Source organism: Topomyia yanbarensis, chromosome 2 (genome assembly GCF_030247195.1).
Source record: "Topomyia yanbarensis strain Yona2022 chromosome 2, ASM3024719v1, whole genome shotgun sequence".
Lineage (NCBI taxonomy): Eukaryota > Metazoa > Arthropoda > Insecta > Diptera > Culicidae > Topomyia > Topomyia yanbarensis.
Genome location: NC_080671.1, coordinates 402,917,056 through 402,935,830, shown reverse-complemented (window position 1 = coordinate 402,935,830; position 18,775 = coordinate 402,917,056).

The window sequence follows — 18,775 nt, the reverse complement described above, 5'->3', positions numbered from 1 at the left end:
AAGGTTCTAATGATGATCTTGTCGCGACTCTCATGCGCCGAACCTCCATCTATTACATTGGCTCGAGAAGCAGACCATGATTTGGTTCAATGCCAACATGATAAAAATAAATTACCTAATTATAAGAAGCTTAACTTTACCATGCAAATGAATTGTCACAGAATAGAAGCGCGACACTAAAGGTGAGATTTGATTTGATTTCGTGAAGTGGAATACCTGCTGAAGGTGAAGATGCAGCTAAAGCTCAAGGAGGTTATGTATCTACAGTATCATCATCTTCGCAATGTAGTGCTCATATCATTCAACACGTTAGCACAAGCCGAACGTTTCGTTTTGCAGAACAACTTGAAGCACGTGGCTGAAAGTGATAAAGTAGGAATTAAGATTCCCGTGTATATAGAAAAAGACTAAGTAGATGTAAAATTACATGACCTATCACCACGTACCCCTACTGATCTAATCGCAAAATACATGTCGCAATACGGAGAAGTAGAATCCGTTACACGTGATACGTGGAGAAATTTCTTCCCGGGTACACCTAACGGTGTTCTTGTGGTGAGGATGCGGATCGAAAAACCTATCCCCTCCCACTTGACTATAAAACTTAAAACGCACGAAACTACTGTTCATCAAACTACGTTATGCACCCATGAGGTGCAAACTCCTACGTGCAAGTATTGTAATCAGACAGCACACCACGGACAACCTTGCGCGGATGATACAGAGGAGAATGTATCGCTACCGATTGCCAACGAATCCACGGAAAACCAACCCAAAAAAGAATTTGCAATACCAATACCTGAACCACAAACGGTTGCCAAATTTGTGGCGGCTGTTCAGTCCATATTGACAACTGCTAAAGCAGCATCCAGCACCCCTGAAACAACTGTAAGTAACATCGGTGATGAAGATAATAAGAATGACGACGGATTTACATTGGTCAGCCGTAAGTGAAGAAGCAGGAAAGAACATCTGGTCGCGAGCACCAAGGCACTTTTAACGACGATGACCTTGATACAGAGGACAGGAGAGAATTAAAGGTCTCCGCTCACAATAAAAAGTTGCGCGCACGAGATCCAACGGACAAAGAATAATATTTGTCTTTATTTTTATTTTTTACATATTGTAAACACATAAAAGATCCACGGCTCCGTTAAGCTACCGCTATGAGCTGTGTCAAATAAACGAAAAAAAATTGGATTCGTTCTAGTTTGATGAAATGTGTGTTTGCAGCGGAGGGGAAACAGAAACTCCCGTACTCCATCACCGACAATATCGTTGTTTGGTACAGCCTGATCAGGTCTCCTGGGTGGGCACCCCACCATTTTCCGGTTATTGTACGGAGAAAGTTGATCCTTTGTTTGCACTTCTGTTTCAGATACCTAATGTGACATCCCCAGGTTCCTTTACAAGACAAGAGAGCAAGTGAGAACTCCACCATCGAAAACGGTGTTTCGTTCGCGTTATCCTGAGGGGACGCGACGCGGTAGATCTTCTGTGCCGGGGCGGAATCCGGACAAACCTTCTTGGCAAAATCGAATATCCAACGGTTTGAATATTCCACGCCCTCGTTAGTGCTGTTTCGGTTTCGTAAACGCCGGGCCGTACTCCAAAGAGTGCTCATCGATGTTTCTCTCGTTAGTCCGTCGACGAGCCGGCGCCAGTAGCTACGTTTTTTTGGCTTTCATCAAACTTTTCATTCGCGTTTCTAACGTAGCATATTGTCGATAGCTAGCGGGTAACCCGTCGTCCCGGCAGGTCTTATACGCGGCGGCCTTCTCCGCGTACACGTCTGAGCACTCTTTGTCCCACCACGGATTAGGAGAGCGTTTTTGTATGTTCGCGCCGGGTACTGGCTTAGTCTGAGCTTGATTCGCGCTGTCGAGAATCAAGCCAGCCAAAAAGCTGTACTCTTCCTCCGGAGGAAGTTCTTGGGTAGATTTGATGTTGTAGGATATCGCGGCAGCATAGCTCTTCCAATTGATACTTCGTGTGAGGTCATACGAAATATTGATTGATTTCAATGGCCTTGAACCGTTATTGATTGAGACTACGATCGGCAGATGGTCGCTGCCGTGGGGATCAGGAATTACCTTCTACGTGCAATTTAACCGCAGCGACGTTGAGCAAAGGGACAAGTCTAAGGCGCTCGGGCGCGCTGGAGGAGCAGGAATTCGTGTCATTTCACCCGTGTTCAAAATTGTCAAATTGAAGTTATCGCAAAGATCGTGAATTAAGGAAGACCGGTTATCATCAGAGAGGCCACCCCATGCTGTACCGTGAGAGTTAAAGTCTCCTAAAACCAGTCGCGGTGCTGGCAGGAATTCTAAGATGTCTTGTAGCCGTCGGTGCCCAACCGCGGTGTTGGGGGGAATATATATGGAAGCTTTTTTTCATCGGTGACGACGCCTTCGGATTGTACTTTTACAGCTGGAATATACACGTTATAATCCCGCGTAAAGTGCCCACAGCAAGCAATATCGTTTGCCTGCTTTGAGTTGGCTAGCAACACCCTTATCTTGTCTGAGCGGACCTTTGAAATTTCGGTAACAGCCGAGAACCGTTCCGTCAGGTCTTTAGAAATCTGAAGAAGATTCAGTGATTTAGTCTTGGGCCGAAAGAAGACCACAAATGGACCAGTTGAGAGTTCTGGATAGCATTTGAGCCGGCGGGAGCCTTAGAAGTTGAACCCAATTCAACGTCCATTTGACCACCCGGAGAGGGAACCATATAAAACGTCAACGCACGGGGTCAGCGCCCGCGCAGACGGAAGAAAGCAATAAAATTGTTGCAAAAGACAAAAACAACTTGGCTTTAAACCGGTGTCCAACGACGAACCGATCCAGCGAAAACGAATGATCATCAAATTTATATTAGACTACGATGGAAAAATGTGGTTCCAGGCAAAAAGTTGAAAATATGGATTTTATTTACCTTTTTATCTCGTTACGGTGTTTTAGTTATTTTCAGGTTGTGCAAGTAGTATCAACAAACTTTTATAAATGACAGGTATGGAATTTTTTTCTGGGCTTACCATACATATTTTTTAACATTAGAGGTTATATACATACGGAAAACATACAGTTTGACGCAAAATTTGATAAAAATAATTTTGCCTGTGGTTGCCATTTTCGGAGCCTTGACCATATGGCCCACTGAACGAGCAGCCGCTGATGTCCTAAGACGACTTCACTAGTTTTTCAGAGCAGCGTGCAATTAGTGCACTAGCACGACTGCCGAAAAGTTAAGTAAAACTTGTTTGAAATCTAAATGATTTGGAATATTATTCAGACTAAATAAACAACCTACGAAAAAAGTTTCGAGTGATCAAAGTTGCCTCAGCTTACGGTAATTGTATTTCGATCACGATTTGTGATTATTACCATTGACACGATTGGAACATCGATTAAATCCTCAAACCTATCCACTACAAATTTATAAAGATATTTAAAGCGAAAAATAGAATAAAAGAGGGAAAATGTAAAACAAAAAATAAAAGAATAACAAAGCATGATTTAAAAAAAGGTTATAAAAATGTAAAAAGCGGAGAAGGAAAAGGAAAAATTTAAGAAATGCAAAATGAAAAATAATGGGTAAGAGAGAATGAAGAAGAAGGTGTAGAAAAAACAAAAAGTAGAATTAGAAGAGAAAGAAAAAATAAGGCATGAAAGGACAGAAATTAAATAATATAACATATCAAAGATGACAAAAAAAGAAAAGGGTAGGAAATTTATAAAAAAATTATAAATTTAAAAAAAAAGGATTCAAAAAGGAGTCAAATTAAAGCTGGAGCAAATATATAAAATAAAACTATGAATAATAGAAATTAACCAAAAAGTATTAAAAATATTGTTTTGTTAACGAGTTTCGGCTAAGCAGTCAATAAAAACAGCAAAAACAACGTATTGCTTCAATGTCCGACGGTTTCGGTGATATATTTCACCTTTTTCAAGGAATCTATAATTATAATATCAGTATATTCGTTACATATGTTTCCGTTTGTGTGTGAAATTTTTTGCTTACAGAAGCTGTGCGTTTTGTTGTTGTGTGTGTCTGTGTATCTAACATTGGTTGTCGAGTGTGTATGATTTCTAATGGAGTCCAGTAGTAGCTATTTCCGAGAATTAATGTCAATAATTATAATGGTCAAAAAAGTCTGCGTGTTACTTACTGCATCTGTGTCACAAACTTTTTGCACGTCACTGTAATAAAGCTAATTATTTGACATTAATTCTCGAAAATTGCTACTACTGGACGCCATTAGAAATCATACACACTAGACAACCAATGTTAGATACACAGACACACACAACAACAAAACGCACAGCTTCTGTAAGTAAAAAATTTCACAGACAAACGGAAATATATGTAACGAATATACTGATAATTATAGATTCCTTGAAAAAGGTGAAATATATCACCGAAACCGTCGGACATTGAAGCAATACGTTGTTTTTGCTGTTTTTATTGACTGCTTAGCCGAAACTCGTTAACAAAACAAACCTTCACAGTCGTTAAACATCCACACGTATTAAAAATAGAAATAAGAAAAACATTGAAAATCATTATTATTCAAAATTAAGTAGCAAAGATATAGGAATAAATGTAGCAAAAACAGTCAAAAAGTAAGCATACTAAATATGATAAACTAAGCAAAATTAGGAGAACTAGTAAAAACCAATAAAATTATTAACCGTAATAGATACATTTAAACTCTAAAAGTTAATAGAACGATATTCAAAATAGTAATAGAATAAATTGTCAAAATAGCGATCACAACGAGAATTGTTAATAGCAGTAAAAACAGTTTCAAAGATAATCCGAAAAAGAAAGAATAAAGAAAGATATTGCATGAAAAATAATGTTCCTATGTTCATTTTTACATTTCTTGGGAAATTAAAAGTTAAAAAAATAGAGTTTCCTGTAATTATTTGTTGGAACTAACCTAGCTGTTGTCCAAATGAAAATAATGGGTTTCCTATGTACAGAAACTTTCCCTAAGACAGAATAAGTCTAAGTAATTTCAGTCTATTTTCAACCATCAAAGGCATCGGTCGCAATACCCAGTGTGCTCCTGCTTCTGTCCGAGCCAGTGCAAAGCGAACGAAAAAAAAACAGTTACTTGTGTGCATTGTCCGAACAACAAAGGATACCGTTATTTTTATTCTTGTGTGATCGATCAAGATGACTGAGTCTCATCAACAAAACGTGATTATTCGGCCTAACACAGTGGCCATTGACTTCAGGTCTTTTCGCATAAGACCAAGTATTCGTGATGTGGAACATCTGCTGAAGTTGAAAATGCAGCTTCGGTTTTCGGAAGTCACCTGCATACAGCTTGAGCACGTCAGGCATGCGGTGCTGATAACCTTCAACAAATTCGCCCAGGCGAAAAGATTCATTTCGCAGAACAACTTAAAACACGTGCTTATTTGTGACAACGCACTATGGGGTGGCTAGAACAAAAAGTTGGACAAAATAGGGAAAAAAATTTCTAACTTTTTAATCAAACTATATTTTTTAAACATTCTTTAATATTTTATACATCATGCACCATTCAAATAATAACTAAAAACATTGATCTAAATTTGTGACACACGGTCAAACATTATTAAAAATAAACACGTTTTTTCAACTAAATCAGGCAATAGGAAACAGTTTCTATACTGAAATTAAACAATACAATCAATGAAGTATTATTATATTAGGAAATGTTCCTAATAACCTATTTTAACTACTCTAATTCTGGAAATATCGAAATAAAAAAGTCAATCTATTTTGTTTTGAAAAATAAAAGTACTTGTTTGATTTATGATTTTAGTACTATTTCGTATTTAAAAAAGTTATCAAATTAAGTCAAATTAAGATAAAAGGTTGAAAGCATACGAAACTATCGGCTATTGTCCATCGCAGGCGGATACTCATCCGACCGCGTCCGACTGTTGGTTTGAGAGCAATTTGAAAATTGTAGTTTTTACATAATTTTGGTGCCTCTTATCGAACATTATAAGCAACTATAAGTCTTATTTAGATGTATCGCCTGCTAAGATTGCTTATCAGTTTCGTAAATTGTTTACCTTTTATAGGAGTCATATCGTCGCTGTTGTGCTATCTTATGACAAGCGCCATTTTGCACATTTCGAGAAAAAACGATTTTTAAAGTTTGAGATTGAATATCTCGAAACTTATAAATGGTATAAACAATTCAAGGAAGGCAATTGATGCTTCTGACTATTCTGTGTTAAACACTCAAAGATTACGAAGACCAGTTGACTATGTTGCGAGCTTTTAGTATAAATGTAAACAAAAGTCGCACTCACACGTGTCATAGGTGTGTATTGATGACAAAATTTGTATAACGTGTCATAATCGTGCATAGAAAATTTTCCATAGAAAAAAATTATCAACTATTAACTTTTATTCATATCTTTGACTTCATTTGATCTATAAACAATCAGTGAGATGCATTTTGAAGGAAATAAGTCAGGGAATCCAGCAAAAATAGTTATTTTTGGTTACAGTGTTACCAAATATACTATATTTCCAGTTTAAAACTTAAATTGCATTTTTCTCACAAAACGCGCATTTTTGTTTTGAAAATGATTATGCCATTGTGTTTCTGAGATAGTTTTACATATAAAAACCGATTTAATCCACCTAGCAGTGAGATGAGACATTTCTTACACATATCACTGTTGGATTATTCATTAGTTTACAGAACTCATGCGAAGTAGTAAATCAAAATTATAAAATACACGAATCAAATTATATTAGCTTAATTAATGAAAATTTAGACTATATTTAGAAATAAGTATAAGATTAATAGAATGAATTGACTCAAACTAACAAATTGAATGAAATAAATAAATGGAATGACTGAACCTGAAATGAATAAAATTAAAGATATGAACAAAATGAATTAAATGAATCAAATGAATCGAATAAATCAAATGAATCAAATGAATCAAACGAATAAAATTAATCAAATTAATCAAATGAATCAAGTGCAGCAAATGAATCAAATGAATTAAATGAATCAATTTAATTTAAGGGTTCAAATTAATAAAATGAATGGAATGAACAAAGAAAATAAAATGAATAAAAAATAAATTAAATGAATAAATGAACCAAACGAACCAAATAAACAAAATGAAGTGAATTGACAAAATGAATAAAAAAGAAGAAAATGCATTGATTGAAATGATGAATTAATCGATGTTGTAAGTTGTTGTATACATTAATAGAAAAAATAAATTGTGTCAAAAAAATTATTTGGATGAAATGAATAAAACTGAAAAAATAGGTTAATAAAATGTTCTTCATTTTAAACAAAATGTACGAACTAAGAAAATGAATAGAATGCATTGAATGAAAACAGTGAATAAAATAAGTGAAATGAATGATATGACTAAAATGCACGAAATGAATAAACTGATCAGAGTGAATCCAAATGATGAAACGAATAAAGTAGATTAAATGAACGCTGATGAACAAAATTTCTAGGGCTTCTATCCTTTTTTTGTTTTAGTCTTTTCGTTTTCACGCTTCTTGACTTGACGGTGTCATTTTAAGATTATTTAGTGTTTCAACATTATTGATAGACCTTAATTAGTTATCAGGAACCTGGAACGTTCAATTTGCTTTGGAAATCAAAGTTTACTTTTTGGTCATATATTCCCGAAAAATATTGTGCAGAATAGAATTTGCTGGTCCAGTAATTTAACGCGCAATTGAATATAGTAAAGTGAGACAAGGTCACATGACACATTCTTTCGTGACGTTTACAACGATTTGATGAATCTTCATTCGACAAATATGTCATAACTTTATCAAATGAACGCCTACATCAAAACTTATTACAGATTCGGAAAGTAGACAAAATCTCACGAAAGCCCTTTGAACAGAGAGCAAAAGATGGAGAATGCGATTCGTAAAAGAGACAAGTAGATATTTCAAAGTTTTCATTTGAATTAAAATAAATAGTGTGAAGTGTCTAGGCTATGTCGATAGCATAAAAGGCGTGCATTCAGTTGATTATAATGCAGTCTCTTTCCAGTCATCCTTATAGTTTGCATATTGTTTCGTTCGGAATTCTCGTTCAGGAAATATGGATAAATAAGCCCTGGACAATCCATTACTGTGAAAAAGAAATGGTTTAAACTGTCAGGATGGCAAAAATGTAGTCAGATCAACTATCTGTCCAATGCATAAACTATGATTGTAATCCTCGTTAATTTACTTGTACAATATGGAAAACTCGAAAGAAACGTGTGCTGAATTATCCAATGCCTCACTACTAATTGTGACTTCCGTTGAAACTTCAATTGAAGTGTACTCGGTATAGAGCAGATATAGACGACGATAAGTTAGAAGACACCTTGTACTTGCATCCCCCATTGAGAGTGGGCACTTTGGGAGACTTCTTTTCCCGGATCTAATTCGTGGATATTTTAGGGCTTTGATCCGTTATTTTTCATGAAAGTTCATACCAATATAATGTATGTACATTTTCAATAATAACATCACAAAAAGGTGTTCTTAGTTTTCACATGACATATTTTAGCATATGTTTTATTCAAAATTCAATAGAGATACGAAGAGTTGAAATATCGCACGTGGAATGTCCCACCTCCCAGTTAAGTCACATATTTTTCTGAGATAGCCATGAATTTTCTTTATTATAGTGTTTATACAAGCTTTGAATAGAACTGAATTAAATTTGAGTTGATGTAGTTTTCGATGGTCACCTGTCTACCCATAGTGCAACGTTTCGAAATACCAATTTCACCTTGAAAATAGTTATAGTTTTCCCATAAGGCAAATATTTTGCAACTTTTCTCGGACAACAAATATTTTATTTGACATGTAGGATGTATTATTATTATATTGTTTCCGCGAGTCTCTTTTACACTAAAATGCAAAGAAAATAATAGGATAACAGACAAAAAATAGTTTTGTTTTCTCAAACCTTCACAATTACATCGCACACATGAAATCAGCTTGAATATTAATAAAGATTAGCAGAGAATATAATCACACAACTTAGAAATGGATAGAGAAATAGCAAGATAGATGTGAGTCGTGAAAGTTACCACCAACATGAAGAAAGAGATAGAGAGAGAGAGAGGGAGAGAAAGAGAGAGTGAGATAGAGATGGGGAGGGCATGTGAGGCCATGCCAGACCTTATTTTATAGGTATATTATGCGATATATTGATTCCTTACATCCTTATTATAAATAATGTAAGTAGTAATTTTTGCGCCATAACCAATATAATCTAAATTTTGCAAAGAGTTAAATTTTTGCTAGAGTTTTGGGATTCAAAAATACAGTTTCTTTCGGTGATGCCACGAGTATAATTGTATGAGAAGTCTTATCTCACTACTAGGTGAATTACTTGATCAACTGTATAATTATATACCATCCAATATTTACTTCACGATTGAACGCAATGCCTAATCCAAGGGATAAATACATGAACTCTAGAAAAAAAATCACTATGAACGCATTATTTTGTTTTTGAAGTGAACTTACATATTGATTTTTGATAAATAGTTCAATTATTATATAGGTAATTCACAAAATGCTTTCATAATCGAGTTTCTTGAATCACGTAGATGTGTTTTCATACCCCGATGTTCAAAATCGGTTTAATTTTGCCCCTAAAACACCAGTAAAGCAATACTCTATATGAAACGGTCTCCTTTTTAATTAGTGAAAATTGGTAAGCGAGGAATAGAAATACAAAATGTTTAATATCTCCGTCGCTCGTGAACGGATTTTGACAATATAAAGCTTGATAGAAAGGTATTTTTACAAAGTCTCTAATTATGTGCAGTTTGTGGGACAGCGTTGCTTTGTTTGAAAGTTATTTACTAAAAACCTGCAATGTTTTGACAAAATGACCTATATCTCAGAAAATAAACAACATATCGAAAATCAAAAATAATAGTGTCAAATGGCAACGTTAGGCCTTTCATTTGAAACTAGTTTCATTAAGATCGGTTCAGCCATTGCTGAGATAATTACATGACATTTTGTACATATATACATACACACATACACACACACATACAGACATTGCACAGTGGGAAAAAATGGACCCAAAACGCCACTTTTTTTGAAAAGGCTGGATGTCGTTTACCAGGTAAGGTTTTTCTTATGTAAAAAGGGCTGGAAAATTGATTGCTAGTATTCATAACGACCGCACGGTACGCTATCATGCCCGTTTTTCCCCAATGCATTGTCTCAATTTGTCGAGCTGAGTCGATTGGTATATGAAACTCGGCCCTCCGGGCCTTGGAAAAGGTTTTCAAAGTTTGAGCGAATCCTATACTTTACTTTGGTAAAAAATGTAAAAAGTTATAATGAAAAAAATGATTTTTGTGTGCCTCCCACAAACAACGCGCTTTATCCCAACACCATTACATTTTGGAGAGTTTGCATGTTTAGCAAGTTTTCTCGTAGTATAATTTTCTATAAGTTTGTCATTGACATTATGACTCTATATCGAAAGTTAGTGGACATAAATTGTCTATCTCACTTTTAGGTGGATTATTCACAATTCAATATACATCAAAAGAAGAGGGCTTACATTCTGAAAAAATGTTCCTAACACACCAAATCGCTAAAATCAACTCCTAGAGCACCATTAATTGAACGCACGTTTTGGTACCGTTGCGACCACTGTGATGAGTGTAATATAAATATGAATTATATGAAAAAGTTATTATAAATTTCTAGGAGAGTCATATGATGATCTGCGTATTCATATAGCATCAAAATTCAAACTCGCGATTCATCGAAATGCGTAGTGCAAGGGAAAACACCTTAACTTTGGAAAAAGTTCGCTCTTTATCGTTGTAGTAAACTTACATATTAATTTTCCAGAAACAGTTAATTTATCGTTGAGTAAATTCACAAAATATTTACGGAATTGTATTCCTTGACTCACGTAGATGTGTTTTCATACCCTGATATTCAAAATCGGTTTAGTTTTACCCCTAAAACACCAGTAAAGAAATACTCTGTACGTAACGATCTCGTTTTTAGTTGGTGAAAATTGATAAGCGAGGAATAAAAACACAAAATGTTTAATACCTCCGCCGTTTGTGAACGGATTTTGGCAATCTATAGCTTGTTGAAAAGGTATTTTCATAAGCTTTTCGTTTCTGTTTAGTTTGTGCGATATAATTGCCTTGTACGAAAGTTATTCGCTTCAAACCAGCCCTGTTTTGACAAAATTACCCATATTTCAGAAAGTAAACAACATATCAAAAAACAAAAATAATAGTGTCAAATGGGAGTGTTAGGCCTTTCATTTAAAACTAGTTTCATTAAGATCGGTTCAGCCATTGCTGAGATAATTACATGACATTTTGTACATACATACATACACACATACACACACACACACACACATACAGACATTGTCTCAATTTGTCGAGCTGAGTCGATTGGTATATGAAACTCGGCCCTCCGGGCCTCGGAAAAAGTTTTCAAAGTTTGAGCGAATCCTATACATTTCTTTTGTAAGAAATGTAAAACATCTTTTTCATCAAGATAATTTGAGCCAATCCCACCACACAGTCATTTGAAGCAAAAAATTAAAAATGTCTCAGCACATTTCTCGCTATATCTCAGTAACCATGCAGAAAGTCAAAATTCTGTAAACGCCACTTTGTAGAGATTGTTTAGACAAGTAATGTGGCATATCTGACTCAGTTTACCGCAAAATGGCGTTTGTCATAAGATAGCACAACAGCGACGATATATTTTCGATCACAAACCCTCACCTCCCTCTCTCCTCGCAGTTAAACTTGTAGATGAGGAACGAAGAGTCATCGAAAAATGTTAACGTTGCACACTTTTCTTCAGTATATAGTAGCACTTCCGAAAAAAAGTTTTTTATTGCTTTTATTCTAAGCTGTTGAACTGAAAGAGTGTTTATTTTTCTTTAATTTACTTTTTACAAAGAGAATTAGATTCCTATCGTAATTTTTCATCAACGTCTCCACAAATATTTTTTGGGTCATGTAGTCATGTAGTCATTTACACCTCAATCTTTGAACAAAACATACATAAACAATGACGAACAGCATTATTGTGACTGTAATATTGGCTGCATGTAGTTTCTGTAGTATTCAGTTAACTATCGTCTCCTTTAAAAATATTACTTCTTCTTTGAGAAAAATAACATAACAAGGTTTGGAATGACTATCAGCAAAACAAGGTAGTTTATGTATTGTCCCCAATACCAAGACAAATTTAATAAAATACGTTAGAAAATCGTCCTACAAATGTTACTATAGCCACCAATGACAATGGTTTCATTTAGAAGTTTTTGAAGAAATATTAGAAGAAAACAAATTTCACACTGTTAGGTGGATTTTTTTATGAAAAATGTGCTCAACATCAAATATTTAAGCTTCGCTTGAATTATAATTGCAAAATAATATATAGAACAGCAGAAAATAATTTTGTCCAGCTTTTTGGCCCAGTTACCCCATAGTGCAACGCTGAAATCAAGATCCCTGTATACATGGATAATGGGAATATTGAAGTGAAATAAAGTGATTGATTTAGTGGCAATTAAAAGATTCATGTCGCATTATGGAGCAGTGGAATCTATTACGGAGGACACATGCAGAAACTACTTCCCAGGTATTTCAAATGGCGTCTTTGTGGTGCGAATGCGGGTAGACCAACCCATTCCCTCCTCCCTTGCTACCCACAAACAATTTAGATTTCTTCGCAGTTAGTTTAGTTAGATAAAACGATATAAAGCAAAAAAAAACAAAGATTAAAGATAAAGTATCAATAGGTTTACAATGAAATACAAGAAAATAGAGCATAAATAAAAATATTCAAAATGATGATTATCCTCAGTGTTAGCATTAGAAAATGAATTTTTATTATAACGTGATAGTCTTAAGAACTTTTGTAACATCCAACGGGGAAAAACGATCGGAAATGGTGAGTAAAGCTAAGCAATCATGTGAAAGAAAAATTCCCCCCAGAGGCGAGACTCGAACTCGCAACCTTTGAGACTCCGGCAGCTCATCACTCCAACACATTTGATCTATTTAATTTCCCCGCTAGATACCAAGGCCCGGGTTTTTATAATCGTCTGATGTCTAATTTTTAGTTCATTACCCATCGTACTTCGGTGGGTGACAGAGCTAATGAAGACTGTCGATTTCTGGTCCCTTGCCCAGTGAACAGAGGTATGACGGGAGCTAACCCGCCAGTTCGAATTAAACTAATAATTCAATTTTTTGGTCTTTTGGCTTAAGTGCCAATACCTTATTTAGGACTGGTGGTATCCAACGGGGAAAAACGATCGGAAATGGTGAGTGAAGCTAGGCCGGAGTCTCAAAGGTTGCGAGTTCGAGTCTCGCCTTTGGGGGGAAATTTTTTTTTCACATGATTGCTTAGCTTCACTCACCATTTCCGATCGTTTTTCCCCGTTGGATACCACCAGTCCTAAATAAGGTATTGGCACTTAAGCCAAAAGACCAAAAAATTGAATTATTTGTTTTGTAACATGTTATGTAAAAAAAAACCCGGCGTAAAAAAGCTTTTGCAAATGCCATGTCAAATAAACGTTTTATGAAAAAAACCATTCCCTCCTACCTTACCCTGCAGTACAACACAGAAGGGGGTGATACCATTACACAGCGAACTCTTTGTACATATCAGGGACAAACTAATACGTGCCAGTTCTGTGAACTAACGGCACACTACGGACAACCCTGCCCAGAAACTGCTAAGGAAAGCTCAGTTGCAGAAAAAAATGCCAACACCCAAGCCCCAATATCTTTACCTGAACCACAATCGGTTGCCAAATTTGTGGCTGCAGTTAAGGCAATAATGACAACTGCAAAAGCTTCAAACTTAACAACTAATACCACCAGTGAAGAAGCTACCACCAAGGATGGAGTGTTCACATTCGGAACCCGCAAGGGCAAGAAGCCAGAAAGAAGATCTGATCGTGAATATCACGGCAGTATTCAAGATGATGATACCGACGTAAGCAACAACGAGACAAACATGGGTAACCAGGAAGTTGGCGAAAGAAGGAACATCTTCTCGACGCGAAAAAAAGATCTCCGCTCGCAATAGCAAGTTGCGCGCACGGGATCTTACAGGCTCAAAATAAAATTATTGTTATTTTTTACTTCTTGTAAAAATATAAAAGACCCATGGCTCCTCTAAGCTAACGCATTGAGCCGTGTCAAGTAAATAATTAAAAAAAAAGCATAAGTAATTTAGGATTAGTAAAAAGTTTTTTTTGCTGAATTTGCCTTCCGATTCACTTCGCCCACTGTCTCATTTAATCCATTTACTCGCGGTTCCGCATTCCGTTTAGTAGCCATTCCACGTCGTAATATTTATACACAAAAACAATTGAATGTGATTAATGTCGGACGCTTTATTTAATACCGAACTCTCTTGGACGAGCACTGGCCCATTGCTTCACGTTTTGGGAGTAATTTATTCGATGGAAGCTCGTAAAACTTAACAGATTTTATCATGCGTATCTCCACACTCTTATATTGTTGAAGCGTGGCGTCGCGTCGTTGCCGACACGCTAGAGATGCTCAAATTTCCCCCTCGTCTAGGTCTAGGTTAATATCGAGTCGCCGTCTGATATGCGAGGTTCCTAAAACCTTACCGAATGATGGTCCCGATCCTGATTTTCCATTTTCCCCCGGCATCCACAGGCGTGGGGGACGAGTGTAATAATAAGGATTTATCGCTAATAATATGCAGTGTTTTAGCGGCTGGCTTCCGCTTTCTCCTTATCCTGCGCCAGTCCGGTGGTAGCTTGGATCCTACTGGCAAAGGTCAAATTTCCGTAAACAGCGCTTTTTTAAATGAATACGGGAGTTATTTTGTCGATGGGCCACCTCCGCTCTGCCAAATCGTAGTGGAATGCCGTTTTTTCCACGGAACGTGGCTGAAAAATAGTGTGTGGGGTTCTCCTGAGTAGAGTGGATGTTTCGCTACTTTGCACATTCAGCGCGAACTTCCTTGCGTCTCGTAATGGATGGACTGTAAAGCTTATTAGCGCTGCTTTAATGTTATTGGATCTTCAGGTGCGGACTAATCCGAGGGGGAAGGCATATCTTATTTGCAAATTGCTGATCTATATTAGGGAGACGTAATTCAGTTAGGTTTGAGTTTATGAGAAAACCACTCCAAAGCAGTTTCAGTTCTTTTCAGTTTTTGTCCGCAATTTAATAACGTTATCTGACCATAATCCGAATTTTCTCAGTAATGTCCAGCTCCGGCACGGAATCTTTCTCACTTTGCGGATCAAAGCGTACGTCACATCTCATTAACACCTCCGAACGTCGCATCAAAGCCAGAACCGCACCGAGACGCAGCTTCCCGAGGCAACATCGGTCTTACTCACACATTAACAGATTAAAATTTGCTGCCAGGCGGATAATAATTTTAATCCGTCACTAGGATAATTTAATCCGCAATCTGTTACAATGCGAATTTTCGGATCCGGGGTTGCCCGCTGTATCGCTGTCCGAGGGGTATTATGCATTGGGCACTGTTCAACCATAAATCCGGGCAACGAACCCAGCAGATAGTGAGAGAGAGATAGAGGAGGAAAAAATGCGTGACAGCAAATTTCGGAAATGCGATTGTTTACGAGCTTTGCACCGTGTGAAGTTTTGCAGAGGAACATATTTTCTGCCTGCCTTCTGGGACTCCCGCCGGGGCGGTTCCGGCGGGTCCGTATCAGGCTCGCCTGGATTTAATGCGACAGTGTGAATTTATATTTATGCCAACACCACCGCCGCCGTTACGCTGACGCCCAGCGGCCGGAATGGGACGGGTGGTCAGGCGGGGCATCGAAAATTTACAATTCTGTTCGATTCGGAAGGTGTTGAAAATTTTAGGTTCGCGTAATATCGCATTTGTCTAATTGAGCGAAATGGAAGATTCTGTTTGTTTTACTTTCAAATTTTAGATCCATGTCAAGTTTTTTTCCTCGTCCAGCATGTTTTATTTTATTAGTTGAAATAAACGTAAAAAATCGAAATACTGTCCTTGCTATAAGCGTAAATTCCGTCCTTCCATCATTCCCCGACGATATTGTATACATCGAGACGGAATCGAAATAGTAAAAGCTATTATCCGTCTCTCTGCTAATTAAGTTTTATCTCGACCGTTCCGTTTCGCAGTTGGCAAAATTTCTGCCAGGATTGGCTTCCGCATGTCGCCCTGCACAGATGTCCTCTGTCTCTCTCTACCCATCGCAGTCGGCAGCTGGCAAGACAAAAAATCGTCTATCTGTCCTTTAGCTCATTCTTTCTTCAGCAGCTTCCGTCTCATCAATCCAAGTTTAAATTAAATTTCTCCGTACTTATTGGTTCTATTATTTCTTGGAGTCTCATCTTGGATTCCCGTCGGCCCCTTTTTTTATCGTCCGTTGAATCACGCTGAAAACCATTTCAATTGGCCCGCTATAATTAATATCTCATCGAGGATATTGCAGAGTGCGGAAAGCCTGGGAGCAAATAGATTGAGTTATAAAACTTATCACAAGTATTTTTTCGCGTTCTCGGGCGATGCAAAGGACGCTTTCTTGTAGGGGTATTTTTTTTTCGTTGGCTTCAGTCTCCGAGGGAGGTGAAATTGCCAAGTCAAAGTCAACGTCTTTGCTAATGAGATTGACTCGGCGATTCGTTCCAGGCAGAGCACACTCAAATCCATTAGCGCTCAGTCGGATTATGCCCGATTGGGTGATTTAGTTTGCCCCGGTTTGGTTACCGAACCGACCGATGGAACAGTTCGGATCCGATGGATTGATAGTCTTTCACGGATCGATAGATTACGTTCGTCTTACAGAACAAACACCTCGCTACGACGATAGTATGCTAAGAAAGATTTCTTCATACCTACCGACAACAACAAGCTCATTTCTAATCCGCAACACGCTCAAAACTTCGCCAACAATTCTACTTCTCCACCCTACCGGTCCCATCCAGCAATCAACCACAGCAAGTAATCCTCATCTCTCCGACATTCAATCAAGCAAAGTGCTGGAAACCGCTCGTCTGACGTCTGACAACCGCAGCAACTTTGACACAAGACTTATGCGGTCGGTGCGGTCGACAAATCCCACCACTGGCTCCGAGGTGGCCCGAAATCAAACTCCGGCATCGAACCGAACCTGTCATAATCGTGCCCTGACCCAGATCCCTGCGAGGCAAAATTGGTTCCGAAAAGCCGCGCCGCGCGCTCGGGGTCAGGGAAGCATCGAAGGGATGCAAATTTGAAACTTTTCAAACAAACGACGAGAATCTAAAAAACACAGAAAGACAAAAACAGGAAATCCTGTTTTCCTTTGAACCGCTCAGAAGCGGGGTTTGGTGGGGTGTGTCTAGACGGTTTTGAAACGGCGCGGTTTAGCCCAGTGGGACTCCCGGATGCGTTTGCCCGTTCCGAATAACTCGTATGCTGCTAGGTTTTGAATGTTTCGAGAGTGCTCTCTTCCATCATCGATTCCATGCGCGCTTGGATTTGGGCCAACCTTGCCACACTCTGGGGCGACAGAAAAACTTTTACTTGCTCCGCCAAAACCAGAGAACCACATTTATGATGTATGGATGCACGGCTCCGACCGATCAGTGACTTTCCCAGTGCACGAGCTGGGATAGAGCAACCGTATAAATAAAATATTCGCATAAATATATGGGAGGGATTTTCATTCTTCGGCGGCATCGCTCAGTGTGGTTGCTACCGCACGTAGTGGAAAAGGGCACCGAGAATAGCCGGGATAAGTAATCTCTTCGGCTGCTCGTCCCCAGTATGCTAAACAAGGACAAAGTTTTTTGTTTGATGTTTCGAGCTGAACGATGGGTGAACTGCCCATTTCGATTGATCGAGTACGGTCATAGTTGAGACTGTGAAACCACTCAATCCGTCGTTAGGTGGAGTTGGGAACGCTTACAAAGTTGTGCTATAGATCAGCTTAAAAATTCTCTCAATCCATCAGCATTTTACAGACGAATTATATTTTATCTTGTAACTCTTCAGGGTTGCAATTTAGCATTGGGTGTAGAAATGCCAAATATTAGTTACACTCGTCGCAGAGTGTATTTTTGGGAAATTTAACGTTTCTGTACCATTCGCTTGAGCTGTCAATTTCGTTTGTAATTTTAATAACATGTTTGTGAATTAATGTTAGAATTTAGTTAGACCACCATTCCCTTCTACTGCTAAAAACGAATTTACTATTTAACAACTGAATGTCGAATAAAGGCGTGACAAACAACGAATATAAAAAATCATAAGACTCAAGTTTCAGGAGTTTCCAGCCTAGTGTCATTCAGCTCGCGCCCTTACTTGTTCTCGAACTACTCGGTCTAGTCCCCGACAATGAATCTAGTCTACTCCGACGGAGAATTTCACGGCGAGAGAGGCTTTCGCGAAACTGAGCGGTAGACTTCTCCCGGTACCGATGTTCGTTTCCTTGAGCCATTTAGCTCCCCGCTTTGTCCCGATCCACTCGGTCTAGTCTCCCCCCCCCCTAGCCTACTCAACGGACTAGTCAGTAGGTGCTGAAATCCATCCATCGATTCCGGGTGGAGCGTGGCCTCCGGTTCACTGGTAGCTATTCGACGCGGTCTACTCGGTCTAATCCCCGGCGGTGGATCTAGCATACTCACGAGCTACCCGGTAGGGTATCGAGGTCGGGCCGGTGATTCCGGTGAAGCCTGACGTCCGGTTCACTGACGCCCCGACGACC